The sequence below is a fragment of the Cydia fagiglandana genome, chromosome 6 (genome assembly GCF_963556715.1).
Source record: "Cydia fagiglandana chromosome 6, ilCydFagi1.1, whole genome shotgun sequence".
Lineage (NCBI taxonomy): Eukaryota > Metazoa > Arthropoda > Insecta > Lepidoptera > Tortricidae > Cydia > Cydia fagiglandana.
In genome coordinates this window covers 8,292,109-8,306,081 of record NC_085937.1, presented here as the reverse complement: position 1 = coordinate 8,306,081, position 13,973 = coordinate 8,292,109, and the positions used below count along the sequence as shown (strand labels likewise).

General features: G+C 36.9%; 1 protein-coding gene across 1 annotated transcript in view; it reads right to left on the bottom strand.

The window, feature by feature from the left end:
• Window positions 1-437, bottom strand: part of LOC134665078 (BMP-binding endothelial regulator protein) — a 74,756-nt gene extending 74,319 nt beyond the window's left edge. Inside the window, exon 1 of the mRNA XM_063521884.1 lies at window positions 101-437. The gene's annotated coding sequence lies outside the window, so the exon portion shown is untranslated. The remainder of the gene's footprint in view (window positions 1-100) is intronic.
• Window positions 438-13,973: the final 13,536 nt, after the last annotated feature.

The following is a 13,973-nucleotide window of genomic DNA, read 5'->3' as shown; positions in this document are numbered from 1 at the left end:
TAAACTTTTCTTCACTAATAGGCGACGCTAAGTGCCCAATTAAAAGCATGCATAAACACAAACAAACTTAACTGCAAGATGTAATGAAAAATGACTGTACCTTTAAATTCAGGTCGTGGTTTTCCAGTACCGTTCAGTATATTAACTTCACTCGCGAAACACTATTGAAGATGCAGTTAAGTAACACAAATGTAAACAGACTTGTGTCACGTGTCGGATATTAAATCGTAAGTTGCGAATTTTCTCTCAAAAAGTTTTGTTACAGCGTTCGTTCGTAGGGATACGTGAGGTCAGCGGGATGGGTCGCACAGAGGGCCACACAGGCTTGCGTCGGCGAGGCGGCCCGTGCACTGAGTGGCAGACCATGGCCGGTGCCGCGACTGGCGGCCGGCGCGACTCTGCCCCGCGCGTGCGACCAGTTCCGAGAGCCTCCCGCCACCCTGGGCTATAACCGCGAAAATCGAAGATCGCAAATTGCGGGGATTTTTCTTTGTCACTCTAATTACGCCTTCATTAGAGTAAAAGAGAAAGATCCCCGCAATTTGCAAATTTCGGTTTTCGCGGTAGCCGCTCTGCTCCGGGCTGCTATCGCCCCAGCGACCCGAGGGTATCGCTGGCGAGAGTTGAATGACAGGAACCGTACCAACAGACCTGTCGTCTCCTCACATGAATGTTGTAAGAACTTTCACACCTCGACTTTCATCTACTAACTGAAAATACTTTGTATTACATAGGCAGTATATCTCCTTACGTCTAACCTAAACTTCCTACACTAGTATACATAACGGCGCGATTCGGAAAATGAATTAGACATTCACTAGATATGAAATAGTAACGATATGTGACGTTCCACGGCAAAAGGTACCTTATGGCCGCAATAATACTGAAGAGGCTTTAATAATAGCGTTAAAGCGCGGACCGTCATAGGGTACCTTTTTCTTGGAACGTCACATATCGTTACTATTTCATATCTAGTGAATCGCGCCGTAAGTTAGTTTTGTAACTACTATATGAGTATATGCAAATCCATCCAATTTCCCGTAGATTACCAAAGCTTTAAAAATTTTTTTATATACAAAGAAGCATATGGTCCGCCTTATGGTAAGCAGTCACCATAGCCTATGAACGTCTGAAAACCCCTTAATTTGTACCGACATAATTAATATTTATTTATTATTTTCGTGAGTACAGTCAGCAAATGACTCCGGTGTAGGCATCATGTGCATGCTATGCATGCATATCATAGTATTATAGAGGTGGTTCACATTCCTGTTAAGGTCACTGTACTTAATATCTAATAATCAGACATCGTAAATTTTATAGCATTTTTGATGCAGAGGAGTGGTGTTAACGGAATTGGTATAGATAATTCCAACTGAAATGGTAAATTAAGGTTAATATTAACGTAATTAACGCTAATTAATCATTAGAGTTGAAATTAGTTATTCCAATTCCGTTAACACCACTCCGCTGCACCGAAAAGCTATATAATTTACGGTGTCTGCTAAAAATATACCTATGTCAGTAAAATATTATTTAATAACTAATAAGTAATAATCAAAAGTGAAACCAGATTTCTCGTATTTTGGAATTATTTATATGAGTGATTATGGTAACACTATCAAGTCCGATCTTCCATGTTATGGCTCCTCTATACGATGGGCCAACGCCGGCCACTCCAAGGGACGCATTTATGCGTTAGAGGGAGCAAGTGATATTACTATCTCATTCTACCGCATGGCTGCGTCCCTTGGAGTGGCCGGCGCTGGCCCATCGTGTAGAGGAGCCATTAGGTACAGACTTTGACCAAACCAAATATTGATATCTGGGAGACGAGGTTTGCTCGGAAAACATATAAAAAATGCGTTTTTCCCAGAGATAAGATCGATTTTTAGGCCCCGAAAACCGAAAATATACCGAATTTCATTGAAATCGTTAGAGCCGTTTCCGAGATCCCCGAAGTATATATAAAAATAAATATATATACATATAAATAAATAAACAAGAATTGCTCTTTTAAAGGTATTAGATAGATATGCCAATAGCTTAGGTAACTGTTAGATGTTAATAAACATTTAGGTACATACAAACATAAAAGATACATATTGCCATAGTCCTATATGTGAATGTATTTAGATCTGACCTGATTACTGGCATAACAAGGAGTTTAGTCACTGATACACTGCCAAAGGGACGGTATATGTATAAGTTAACCTACTAAACCTACTAATGGTAACATTCCATTTCTGACGGCAGCTGCACCACTGGTACTGAACGCGTCGGTGTTTTGTCAATTTCCATAGTAGTATCGTTGGAAATGGACTGTCACCTTAAGCCTCTTTAGTGGCATTACAGTCTGTATCTTTAGGTATTTAAATAAAAGTAAACAAACAATTGCTAAACTTTCGGGTAGTTATAACATTTATTGGTTAACCAACCAAATACAAAACCGCCTGGATCAGTCACTGAACGACTTGACTTTAACCTACATTATTTGATCGTGTAATGTTTTCATCTACCCTCAACTGGCTTAAGGAACCATATGAGGGTAGATTTTGTTAACTTTAAATACCTAAAGATACAGAGTAGAAATACCCTCATTGTTATTTATTAAACTGACTGCTAAAAACCGTATCTTACTGTCATCGAGGAAATAGTTTACTTTCGGTTTGTATTTTTATTGCGTGGTTAGGTTAATATAATAATTAATTTTAATAAAAATATGACGCCAATTTTACACACATATTTTAATAAAAATAATGAGTGGAACACGTGTATGAACCTGTGAAATCGTTTGTGTATATGTTACTTAGAGTTTAGAGCATCTAATAACAGGAGTGGCCATTAAGAGCTTACCCCTCTGCCGAAAAACTTGCACAATTGTGCAAACTTTTGTATGGACTGACACTGACACGTTACGTTACGTACAAATCATGTAGAAATAGCAATACATTTGACGTCCCCTCTCCTGCAAAGATCGGCAGACTGTTTCGTAAAGAAAATGACAGCGATGACATCTCAAGTTACTAAATACTCTAAGATATACCAGGACTAAAAACCTATCAGTAGGTACCTATAATAGTAGCGCTCTCAAACGGTACGAACCTTATTTAACAATCAAGAACTGTCAAATACCTACAAAGCAATACAAATACTTTTTAATTAATCCTATAACTTTTGCCCACTAGCAGGCGTGGCTCACTCCGCGATTTCGTCACTTTGCTACAGGTAGCTAAAAGTACGGATATTCGACCCCAATTTTGGGGTTTGCCATAAGCCGCGCGTGGCGCTGTCGCCACCTAGCGGCCATATCTGTGCTGATCGTGACAGATGCGTTTTGTTAGAGAGTGAGTCTTCTGTACCTAATACTATTATTTATTCTGTGCCACTAGTAGGTACAGTTATTTAATAAACTACTAAAGCAAAAACTATGCATGATTAAGACTTGTTTACACGGAATAAAATAATGGCTTCTACGCCTTTTTCCCGATGAAGTTAACAAGTTTGCATGAGTTGGCTGCCTGATTCAGATCCAATCAATGTCCATACAGGGCATTCATACGAACAAATTATACAACGCCGGCAAACGAGAAATAACAGCAATTATGAATAACATCAGTAGCCTGCCATGTAAAACATACAACAAGGCGCCTAGTTAGTGGCAATATAAATAGCTGGTGGTTTATCAAATACACTGCTAAAGGCCTGCAAACTCCGACCCCACGGATGAATAAGGGGGCGAGATATTTTTCTAATGTAAGTATGTAACTATTTCTTTGGCATTTCCTGCCAAACTTGAATGTTTTCGCCTAAGTTGTAGAAGTGTATTTATAAGCTACGATAAAAAAAAATATTAAGTTTGTTATTGGACACTAACTTCCATTACGATCTGTCAACAAGTCTACTCGAGTAATTTTAGATATTTAATAATTAAATATTTAATACAATATTTAAAACAAGATAAAGGTTAATTAATCTTATTCGTATAATTGGTGGTATAAAATAAACTAGCACCATTTTTTTTTAAACTCAACAGTAGATAAAATCAATAAGGTTATTCGATCAATCTATGATTTATTTAAGATCCTCGAGTTGCGGTCAAGCAATCACTTGTGCTGATACCTTGTAAGACGCAGATCATTATCTGACATTATCGATCGGTGTGATTAACTATACTAAAGTGATAATGGCCCCATAATAACTGGCCACCGAGATATACGCGAGATAGATCATTCGCGGCATTATTATCTTTGTTTACGCGGGCGCCAGTAACGTACTATTACTAGTTTTGAAATGTAAAATTATTGAAAATTACAGAAAGGCATCACCATACATTACACTCATATTTCATTCATTCATTATAGGTACATCACAAAAATAATTAAACTGACACAATACATCTTAAATTGTGTTTCCAGTAAACCTATCTAATAAAACTTCGATTTGTAAACTGGCTTTAAGTTAACGTAATAACTTAACGTGCGCATGGATGTGATTAGTGATTACTTCTTTACAATTTTCCACCTGAGTGCGGCGATGATTACCTATCCATCCATAAATCACCGATATGGTGATAAAATAAATTGCAACTGTTATCTTTTAGCGCAACAGACGGGTCTATCTGCACACCAGAAACGTTCATAACGAGTATCTCATCGCTGGGCCTGATTAAATACCACCATTTCCACAAACGTAGGCACGCTTTAACATTACTGTAATCGATATCCCTATCGTACTGTTTATTTAGATATACCTGAGCTGGAAATGGAAATCGCAAAAGATCGCGTCAGTTAATTTCTATCACTCAGACCAATTATAAATAAGTAATCCTACAAATCGATTCACTTTGCTATACGAGGTAAATCAAATCGCATATTCATAATGGAGCAAATTATTTATTGCATCATATTAATCAAAGGTTACTTGTACATATTAAATGATGTAACGAAGCAAGGAAGTAAGGTTCAGTAAGATAACGAGCCATAGGACAGACTTCCTCGCAATAAATGGTGAAACGCAATGGTCCAACACTTCGGCTTAAGTGCGGAAAACGGAGCCCATAAGCTATGGTGCAACGGGGCGCTCGAATGACGAACTATTGCAATTACGTCGAAATACCTGTCGTGATTTTTCTCGTGCTATAATTATCTGTTAAAGAGTATAATAATATTCATAGTTATCTCAACAAGCTATGTAATTTCCCGTGTACTAATGTGGCCGGCGCGACGCGGCGCCAGCCCCGGCGGGCTTCGCAAAGGACGCTAATGCTAATACGTCACTAACTACCGACTTCTGAACACGACATTTCTCGTACATATAGCAGCTTATAAATTATTAAACAAACTGTAATTGTGCCTATCAAATCAATCAATCTGAGATCGCCTAGGAACGTATTTACACGTCCGCATGCTTATAAATCTCTTAAATGCACCGACTTTACTTGGCACTGAGTTCCGAGAAATAGGACAACGCTTTTTACCATTTAACAGACCTATAGTCTTATTGGAATAAGAAAGCAAAATATTTTCTGCTCACATACTTTTATAGGATTCCGTTGCGTAAACAGGAATTCTACCTATAGCTATTGTTTTTGTCCCTTCGACAGATCGTCCCTCATATTAATGGCTGCCACAGCAAAACATAATTCTTAAAGTGCTAACTATAAATTAAATTATGTATCTTTTTATAGAAATTATTTTCTTATATTAGCTTAAGGGAACGTAAATACTAACATATAATTTTATTAACGTACAAAAATTAAATTTGACACATTTAAGACAAATTATGAATGACAATGGCCATATGACAAGGAATAGATCATTGAAGCTTGTAGGAAAGGAAGTAGATTTTTATATCCGACACGTCTGACTGAGCTTAGCAGATCAAATAAGGGGACAATAATTATCAAAATGAAAGACATTAATTTTAACAAATAGAATTTAGGTAGGTACCTGGTTACTCACGTATACCTAGACAAATATTCGGAATGTGTTAAGACGAAACAGGAGCTGAGTTTTAAATATTTTAGGTAAATATACCCGTCTCGCTAACGGAAGCGGCTCCTAAAACTAGTGCGATAAGGACAAGGCGAAAAATCCTGCGTAAAAATCTCAAAAATCGAGGTTTCCTACTCCAAAACTTAAGCAATCGTAACCAAATTTGGAAATCTAAATGATTATGAAATTACCTATCTGTGTCGGACCGTTTTGCTTTTTTGGCTAATTGATTTGAATACTACGCCTCTCATTGCGGCATAGTCAATGAGGCCATTTTAGCCACTTTTGAAGGGCTCTAGCGACTTAAAATACAAAAATATAAAAAAAAAAAAAACAGTCCGACAGAGATATTGACAATATTAATCAGTGTTGAAAAAATCAGCATTGCTCTAGCATCAAAACCCACGGAGGAAACAGTCGAGTACGTTTGTATGGAGAAATGACCACTCCTGTTGGCTCTTAAGAACATAATACTACATTTATTAAGAAGTAGGTACTAAAGATCCGAATCTCAATGGAATGCCTGCGAAATTTTGAATATAGCAGTTTAGTGAGCGTGGCATACATACAGATCACCTAATCAAACACCAAGAAAGATAAATGGCATACATATGAGGAGGTACACGAGCTCCCACGAATATGTATGTATGTAACTACAAGTATACATATGTGATATGTCTATAGTATAAGTAGTAAGGGCCTAAGAACCATTTAGATCACAAAATATAGTTATTTGTTTTACAAGGGGGCAAAGTTGTTGTTTAACCGCTCGTGCTAATATTGATACCCGAGCAAGCGAAAGATTCCAAAATTGAACCACGAGCGTAGCGAGTGGTTCGAAAAATGGAATCTTGAGCGTTGCGAGGGTTTCAAAGCACGAGGGTTAAACAAAATTTGCCCCCGAGTGAAACACAAAATTTTTCACCACACCAACCCGAAGTAAATATTAAATGTAAAATATCAAACAAAACCAAGCCAAATCAAATCCAAATAAATGTTATTAAATATTTATCATCCAAAATCATCATTTAAAAGTCAATTCTACCAGCAAACATAAGAAAACAACTCAAAATTTGCATTTTATTACTTTGTCTCACATGTGAATAAAATGCAACTTTGCTATTCGTTTTTGAAGTGCAAAGTAATTCTTTCCGAGCTGGCGTGGTGAAAAATATAATACTCGTAGATGTTAAACTATAGGCACTTTATACTATAGAAACATTTACCAACATGTATTTGTTAACCGTTGTAGAAGTGTACCTTCATACACTTTACACTTAGGTATCTAAGTGTAAAGTGTATGAAGGTTACTTATTTACTAGAGATTTCAAAATTAAATCAATGAACTCAGTTAACATATTTGATAATTAGGATTCAACCAATTCATATCGGGCGGTTGGTAATAGATTCAAATTTTGTTCATCTAAGTATTACAATTTTAACGAAATACGAGCTTACCTATAAAAATAAGTATTTATTTGTACTTAGTACCTACTTACTCGAGGAATAAATGTTTTTACTCTTAACCAATTTAGGTAATATTTAGTATTCTCAACCGCCATCACCACAGGAAAAAGCTGTTTACCGAGATATGTTGAAAATGTTTCAATGAAACCTGTAACACGGAGTATACGAGTCGAAAAGCCAAATAAAAAGCAGCATCTTTTTCAGGTACCATTGCTGCTTCAACGTTCGCGACATTATCTCTTAAATGCCTGTCCCATTCACAATCTTACTCCAGTCAATAAAGATCATTTTCATGTAAAACTTATTTTACAAGCTTTTATTTACTTTCACCTGACCGTTGTCTGTCTGTAATCAAATCTTGCAAGTTAAATTTGATCCACTTCCCGGTTTCCGATTGAGCTGAAATTTTGCATGCATGTATAAATCGGATGACAATGCAATATTATGGTACCATTCAGCTGATCTGATGATGGAGACAGGAGGTGGCCATAGGAACTCTGTGATGAAACAAGGCAACCTAATTATGTTAAGGGTTTTTAGAATTGCCTCGATGAGTATTAGTTGTCTGTCATAAGAAAAGTACAGTCAGCGATAAAAGCTTGTACCAAAAATGAAATTTTTGCCAAATACTTATTTATCTTTTAACAATAGGTGTACCAAAATACTAAAAATGTGTCTCTTATTAGACATATACCAAATGCCAATATTCCTGTTTTAATTTTTAGGGTTACGTAGCCAAAATGGCAAAAACATAACGAAGATGAATTATGCCAATTACATAACACACATATTTTTATATAGCACACATGTGTTGTATTCTTTCTTTTCTAATTAAAACTTCGTATAATGACATAAAATAAACTAGCAACCCGCCCATTCTTCGGGTTACCATTAACAAACTATACATCTAAACCTTCTTCAAGAACCACTCTATTGATGGATGAAAATCGCATGAAAATCCGTTCAGAAGTTTTTGAGTTTATCGCGAACATACAAACACACAAACTGACAGACGCGGCGGGGGACTTTGTTTTATAAGATGTAATGATACTGTTAAGTCTGCCGTATTCAAACTTCAAGATATTCACAAGAGACAACACATACTAGATCCATTCTAGATACGTTATAGTTTAGATATCAACTAGTTCTCTTTTGCAGCGCAATTCGGGCAAGCAATGTCACTTTTACGTTAGATAGAGTAAGATATCTATTAGATGTGAATTAGATCTCTAAATCATATCCTGTGGAAATCATTCAAGAGTATCTCCAGGATCGCGCAAATGTCAAATTTGACAGGGTAGACCTTAAACATATCGTTATCGTATCTTGGTGATGTCTAAAAGATATCTAATAGATGTCTATTTCAAAATCCGAATCGGGCCCGGTGTCCATTGTCATGTCTACTGGACTACATTGATCGGCGCACCGACCATTCGCGCGCTCTTTGATCGCGATTGTTTAGCGCAAAACAATTAGCAAAGTATTAAATTTAACTGGTTTTTACTTTAGCCGTATAATATATTCATTTCGCGTGTGGTGAACCGGATGGCGGCGACGTGTCACTCCGCGACACTTGCGAGGCTCGCGGCCAGGGTTACCAGATGACAGGAATTTTCCTGACATGTCAGGAGTTTTGGCCTTTTGTCAGGAATGGGGACGAAATACGAAAATGTCAGGGATTTTGTGAATTGATAGAATTTTGTATAAAGTACAGTGAAGTAAAGTGTTGTATGAGGTGGTGAAAGATCTGAACGAGCTCGGTGCCGTCGATTGGACAGAAACGGCGCTAGACAGAGAAGCATGGCGTTCCTTAGTGTCAGAGGCCAAGATCCACTTCGGGTCGCTGCGCCACGGCAGTAGTAGTTGTATAAAGTACCTTTTTATGCACTTAAATTAATACAAATAATAAATTTAATAAACCTGAAAAGTGCTCGAGTGGAGACCGCGGACTAGCAAGCGCAGCGTAGGACGTCCACCCACAAGATGGACAGACGACCTTGTTAAGGTCGCCGGAAGACGCTGGATGCGGGTCGCTTCCAACCGGCACGTATGGAGGTCCAAGGGGGAGGCCTATGTTCAGAAGTGGCCGTCTTATGGCTGAGATGATGAAACCTGAAAAGACATCAATCGCCGATCATAGCTGTCGTCAAAAATATGAATGTCAGGAAAAATAGTTAGAATTATGTCAGGAAATTCTAAATTTGTATCTGGTAACCCTACCGCGGCCCAGCGGCGTAACTACTCTCTAATTACATCAATTACCTATAGCTGATCAATTTGCCGATATTAATTCTTACTGCTCCAGAATATTTTATCACATCGGCGGCCTAGGTGCATTGCTTCGATAGTCCGCTCGCGTCGTGATCGAAATGGCTAATGAATCGAATTATCTGATAATCAATATAAAATTTAAGTTTTTGTTATTGGCTATTATTGTGTGATGTGTAGGTATAACGGAGCACAGTATGTACACTGTACGATAGTAAATTAGAATTTTACCATTTCGTATGGGGCTTAAGGCATTTATTATTTATACTCGTAAGTACCTATTCTTATTAATGATAGACTAAGCAGTTAGTTTAATGTTCAATTAAAGAACCAATATTTCAGTACATCACGGGTTGAAATCTCGTTGAATGCGATGTATTTTTTATTATTTCCTCTAAAGTTACGTTATAAAACCCACCATAAGTCCTTCGGTAGGGTTCTACTTAGTAGGTATTTGATTTTACATAATTTACTTTAATCTCCATATTTAAATAGTCCATTTAACTTTAACCATTTACGTCCTCTATAAGATCTTTATCTCGCATCCTGAAACATAAATAACCCTTCCAATCACCAAAGAAGCTTATATTTTATACAATTTATTTTTTCCTAGTTGCCATTACTGGCACTATATTGCACGCTTTTGTTTTACTTTAATCGCGTGGGCGCTCTGATTCATTCAGGAGTACTTGTGAATGACGGTGGCTCTGCTGCGTAGCGTAACATTCGATCGTAAGCGCATTTCAAAAGCCGTTCGAATATGTACTTTGTTGCGCGAGCGCAAGGTCTATAATGGAATAAGTTTGTACATGGTCTTGCTGTAAGTTGTCATGGTTGGTAATAGTAGCTGGCGGCGACGCGGCGCCCCAGCCGCGCAGCCTCTTGGGCGGGCGGCTGCCATGGGCGGGAGAAAGGTTACCGAGCTACAATATTTTCTTATTGACATTATGAGTAACTACAAGAAGCTTTCATTCAGAAGCATTTGTAATGTCTGTAATATAATCCTGATATGGCAAATAACAATACAGTATCTTTTGCGTAGATTAGAATATGTTTATTTGTGCAACTGTGAGCGAGATGCAATAGGTAGATTAGGGTGTTATGTTGCTTATTTCGTCAAAATTGAAATTTTCTATGTCTCACCCCCTTAAATTGTTCTATTTGACTAAAAAAACAAATGTGGCTTTTTTCAGAATTTTCAATTAAGTTTTAGGGGTTGCTACCAAATTTTGAAAATTTGGACCCTCCATACAAGATTATTTTTTTTTTAGTTTTTTTTCTGGTTTTTTTATGAGACAACGGGTCAGTGTGGGGAGAGAGATGTACAGTTTAACATAAAATAATACCACTATTTTTTAAAGCTTATTATGCATGTTTTAGGCGTTCTAAATATTGATTCTGCAGTGCACACTCCAAAAACAGGAAAAAAATTCTTTAAAAATATATTTTAACTATACCTAGTATTGAATTACATATAAATAGCTTCCATATACTTTGACTCACTGTTTCACTAAAAACAAAAAAAAATAAAAAAAATATATTATGTAGGTATGAAAGATCCAAATTTTCTAAATTCGGTAGCGACCCCTAACACGAAATTAAAAATTCTGAAATAATTCCACAGTTGTTTTTTAGTGAAAGAGAACAATATAAGGGGGTGAGATATAGCAAATTTCAATTACAACGAAATAAGCAACACCCTAAGGTAGAGGCATATATATCTATAATATCCCTTTGGTTCTTTCATAACTCTTAAGGTAGAAACTAACCTAGGAACTTTCGGGGCTAGATTCCGAGTAACTAGTACTTAGCCGTTTTAATGGAAAAAAAATTCTCCTACTACTTAACCCAATTTCTTAAAATAGTGTTATGTCATATTAAAGTAAAGCAGATCATAAACTGGGGGACCTTGTTATAGCCGTTATAGGACTATGTACCTAGTATTTATTAGGTAATGATTATTACAGAATGTAGGTATTGACATGAAGTACAATAAACTCGCACGGTGGAACTCACTATTCTCACAAACGCATTTCACTAGTGCTAAGTATGTTTATCAACATGACATGTTAACATATTAACAGCAAACAAATTCAAAAAGTAGGAATATGGCGCCATGCCCAAACTGCCTTAGAGTAAGCCTCCATGCATCATGGCTTTATGGTGCATGAAATATGATACGCGCATTTGCATATAAAAGTGACCAAAGAGTAATATTCTCAGCATACTCTGCCAACGCGAGCACTGACACAAACCATTTCACATGTTAACTGCTGCTGTCGTGGATAAGTGGAAATATCTGGCTGAAACTAACTAGTTTGAATATTATCATGTTTCTTACTTTATGTATTAAGTTTATAAAGCTTACCATGTTTGACTGTATAGATCGGTACATTAAAGTATAGGTATCGTATACAAGTAAAAGATAAAAGTCATTGGAGGCTATCAACGAGGCGTTACTGCCAATAAGACACCATTATAAATAAGAAGAAACAAAAATCTCATAACAAACGGAGTTAGCGTAACTGATAGCAATATAATTAATTGAAATGTGTCAACCAACCGCGCATTCATCAACACGCCAACAAAAGGGCTGATTGGCCCATACAGCTTATTAACCTTAAGATCTATGTCACTCCGACTATAATGAAACGAAGCCTTGATAAGTTTCAATTGACCGAGATCATTTTACTCTCGTCAAACGTCATTAGGTTATTGTGCGACACAATGTATTGCAGTTCTAATTCAAGTCAATGTTAAATTTTGTTTTAATGCAGTCGGGTTATCCATAAAAATGTGTACGCTTCGTCGGGTTCGGTGCTCATGGGCAGAACCGATACTTATTCAATTGTCTGTTGGCCCAGACTGGCGTCCAGACGACGGTCATCTTTCAGTATTATTGTGTAGGTATAGGTCAACTTTTTTAAATGTCGGCGTGATTCGGGAAATGTATTAGATATTCACTATATATGAAATAGTAAAGATATGTGACGTTTCACCGAAAAAGGTACCTTATGGCGGTTGGCGCTTACGCTATTATTAACGCCGCTCCAACATTATTGCGGCCAGGCCGCTATATTCCTTTTGCCGTGGAACGTCACATATCTTTCCTATTTCATACCTAGTGATTCTCTAAGGTACTTGCACCTAATAAGGCCCAGTTTTAAAGCTTGCTCAATTTCAAAATATCATACTTTTATAAGTGTAAATGAGTTTAAATTTCTCGCCCATGTTTCGTTAGTACCATAGACAAAATTGCAAGTTCATATCAAAAATGAAAAAAATAAAAAATTTAATTAAAAGTGGGCTTTATTAGGCGCAAGTACCTTAATTCATTTCCCGAATCGCGGCAAGTGCCTAAGATATTTTAAGTTAGTATGTAGCATAACAATAACTACACATACACTTTCAGGAGATCTTTTGCAGAGCCTCTTTTGTACTAACTAAATGACGCAGTTTCAAATTCGACGCTTTGTTTTATTCAGCATCGCCATTAAAAGCTGGAATCGCTAGTACGCATCGTGACACAGTAGTTTTTTGTTTTTCCGGGCACAAAAAAGCTTTAAAAGAATGCCATGGAATTCATTCAGAAGCACTTAACAGACAGGCTATGTTGATGAATCTTTCGCAGTAACAATATATATGATATAGGAAGAATGATAAAATGCAGGGTAAGCGTGGGTGTTCTTGAAGGTCAACTGAACCAGCAAAAAGTCTATTTCCCTTCTGAGGACAGTGCCGACGTGATTTATGGCTCCATCAGCCGATTACGTAGGCGGTTGATAGTGCGATGGACCGCGAATACACAAATAGGCCTGTAACCAACATATTATGTGGTTTTTACGTACATGTGGGATAATGTCATTGAAATTTTGTGGAGCAGCTAAGAAGGAAAATAAGCGAGTAATAATATAATACCTACGAAACATAAGATAACTTTATAGTAGGTATATACCTAAAAGAGTTCATACTGAATAGATTAAATATGAAATTACATATATTATGGTTACGCAAATTCAAAAACCAGTCCTTAATTTTGAATCTACAATCAACGCTCGTAAGTGTATCATATGACTAGTAACAAAACATGATATGAGATCGTTTCAAACTCATGACAATAGCCGTTTGAATTCAATGTAATGTATGGGTAAGGGCACAGCGTCACAAACGAATGACGTATCAAATACGCAACCGGTGTTCTGAACACACGTTCACAATTTGCCTTAGCAAATGAAGTAACAG